Source organism: Suricata suricatta, chromosome 9 (assembly GCF_006229205.1).
Source record: "Suricata suricatta isolate VVHF042 chromosome 9, meerkat_22Aug2017_6uvM2_HiC, whole genome shotgun sequence".
NCBI classification, from domain to species: Eukaryota; Metazoa; Chordata; class Mammalia; order Carnivora; family Herpestidae; genus Suricata; species Suricata suricatta.
Window position 1 is genome coordinate 97517410 of NC_043708.1, and position 3169 is coordinate 97520578.

General features: G+C 37.0%; 1 protein-coding gene across 1 annotated transcript in view; it reads left to right on the forward strand.

The window, feature by feature from the left end:
* The first annotated feature begins 2971 nt into the window (after nt 1–2971).
* The window catches only part of GCNT3 (glucosaminyl (N-acetyl) transferase 3, mucin type), a 14273-nt gene continuing 14075 nt past the window's right edge, over nt 2972–3169 (forward strand). Inside the window, exon 1 of the mRNA XM_029951627.1 lies at nt 2972–3083. The gene's annotated coding sequence lies outside the window, so the exon portion shown is untranslated. The remainder of the gene's footprint in view (nt 3084–3169) is intronic.

Here is a 3169-nt window from a genome sequence, read left to right on the forward strand (position 1 = left end):
TCATGATGGACAATTCTTTTTATATGCTGTTGAATTCGATTTGCTAGTATCTTGTTGAGGATTTTTGCATCTGTATTCATTAAGGATATTGGCCTGTGGTTCTCTTTTTTGGGGGGGGACTGGGGGTCTCTGTCTGGTTTGGGAATCAAAGTGATGCTGGCCTCATAGAATGCGTTTAGAAGTTTTCCTTCTATTTCTATTTTTTGGAATAGCTTGAGAAGGATGGGTGTTAATTCTGCTTTCATTGTCTGGTAGAACTCCCCTGGGAAGCCATTTGGCCCTGGCTTTTATTCGTTGGGAGATTTTTGATAACTGATTCAATTTCTTCACTGGTTATGGGTCTGTTCAGATTTTCTATCTCTTCCTATCTCTTCCTGTTTGAATTTTGGTAGTGCATGTGTGTTTAGGAGTTTGTCCTTTTCTTCTAGATTGTCCAGTTTGTTGGCATATAATTTTTCATAGTAATCTCTGATGATTACTTGTATTTCTGAGGGATAAGTTGTAATAAATCATTTTCATTCACAATTTTGTCTATTTGGGTGTTCTCTCTTTTCTTTCTGAGGAGCCTGGCTAGAGATTTATCAATTTTGTTTATTTTTTCAAAAAACCAACTCTTGGTTTCATTGATCTGTTCAGTTTTTTTTTTATTCTATATTATTTATTTCTGCCCTGATCTTTATTATTTCTCTTTTTTCGCTGGGTTTGGGGTATTCTTACTGCTCCCCTTCTAGTTTCCTTAAGTGCTCTGTTAGATTTTGAAGTTGTGCATTTTCTAATTTGTTGAAATATGCCTGGATTGCAATATACTTTCCTCTTAGGACTGCCTTTGCTGCGTCCCAGAGAGTTTGGATTGTTGTGTTTTCATTTTCATTTGTTTCCACATATTTTTAAATTTATTCTCTAATTGCCTGATTGGCCCAATCATTCTATAGTAGGGTGATTTTTAATCTCCTCATTTTTGGAGGTTTTCTAGACTTTTTCCTGTGATTGATTTCATGTTTCATAGCATTGTGATCTGGAAGTGTGCATGGTATGATCTCGATTCGTTTGTATTTATTGAGGGCTGCTCTATGCACCAGTATGTGATCTATCTTGGAGAATGTGCCATGTGCACTTGAAGAAAGCGAATCCCCTAGCTTCAGGATGCAGAGTTCTAAATATATCTATTAATTCCATTTGTTTCAATGTGCCGTTCAGATCCATTGTTTCTTTAGTGATTTTTTTGTCTGGTTGACCTATCCATTACTGTAAATGGAGTATTAAAATCCTCTGCAATAAGCACATTCTTATCAATAAATTTGATAAGTTTGTAATTAGTTTTATGTATTTGGGTGCTCCCATATTTGGCGCATAGATGTTTATAATTGTTAGCTCTTCCTGATGGAGAGACCCTGTAATTATTACATAATGTCCTTCTTCATCTTTTGTTACTGCCTTTACTTTAAAGTCCAGTTTGTCCAATATAAGTATGGCTACTCTGTCTTTCTTTTGACGTCCAGTCACATGATAGATATTTCCCCATCCCCTTACTTTAAATCTGAAGGTGTCTTCAGGTCTAAGATGAGTCTCTTGTAGACAGCAAATAGATGAACTTTGGTTTTTTTTTATCCATTCTGCTATCCTGTGTCATTTGTTTGGAGCATTCAGTCCATTTACATTCAGAGTTATTGAGAAATGTGGGTTTAGATTCATTGTGTTCTCTGTAGAGCTCATGTTTGTAGTGATGTCTCTGGTACCTTATATTCCTTGCTACATTTCCCTCATAGAGTCCCTCTTAGGATTTCTTGTAGGGCTGTTTTGGTGGTGATGAATTCTCTCAATTTTTGTTTATTTGGGAAAACCTTTATCTCTCCTTCTATTTTGAATGAAAGGCTCACTGGATAATGGATTCTTGGTTGCATATATTTTTCCTGTTCATCACATTGAAGATATCCTGCCATTCCTTTCTGGCCTACCAAATTTCAGTAGATAGGTCTGTAACCACTCTGATAGGTTTCCCTTTGTATGTTAGGGCCCTTTTATCCCTAGCTGCTTTCAGAGTTCTCTCTTTATCTTTATATTTTGCCATGTTCCCTATGATATGTCGTGCCACAGGTCAATTAGGGGAGTCCTATGCACCTTCTAAATTTCAATGTCTTTTTCCTTCCCCAGGTTTGGGAAGTTCTCAGCTATAATTTGATCAAGCCCCCTTCAGGACCTTTTTCTCCTTCTTCTTCAGGAACTCCTATGATACAGATATTGTTTCATTTGATTGTATCACTCAGGTCTCAAATTCTCCTTTCCTGCTCCTGTATCAATTTTTCTCTCTTTTTCTCGGTTCCCTCTTTTGCTATAACTGTGTCTTCTAATTCACCTATTCTCCTCTCTGCCTCTTCAATCTGTGCAGTGGCTACCTCTGTTTTATTATGCACCTCATTTATAGCCTTTTTTTTAACTAATCACAGCTATTTTTAAAGTCCCTAGTCTCTGTATCAATAGCTTTTCTGATGACTTCCATGCTTTCTTCAAGCCCAGCAATTAATTTTATTACTGTTGTTCTAAATTCTTGTTATGTTGCTTGGGTCTGTTTTGAGCAGTTCTGTGGCTGTGATTTCTTCCTGGAATTTCTTCAGAGTAGAGTTCTTTCATTTCATCATTTTGGCTAGCTTTCTGTCACTCATCAGTTTTAAAAGCTCATTCTGCACTGTGCACCTGTTAGTATTGCTCTATTAAAGGAGGCTCATTGACTGTTGAGGGCCTGTCGTTTCGGGAAGTGTTCTTTTTATGGTGTCTTTCAATTTCTATTGTTATGCTTCTGATTATTTTATTTCCCTACTCAGTGAAATTTGGGACTTCCACCATACGTACTTTGGCTTGTTTCTTGAAGTATCCCTGAAAAGGAAAACAGACGGACACACAGAAAACAAAAGCCCACAAAATGCACAGATAAATAAAAAAAAATAAGCAAACCAAAAGAGGAAAGAAAAAAGAACAGAAAAGAAAGGAAAGGAAAACAAAAAAGAAAAAGGCAGGGGGACAGAAACAGCCAAAGACAAAGGACAGTCTAAGAGCATAAAACCTGCGGAGGAAGAGACAAGAATGAGGTAAGGGAAAATATATTTGGATGGCAAGAATTGACCTAATGACAGCAATGCATAAATGTTGGTCTTTCCCAGACTTCAGGGGGGGG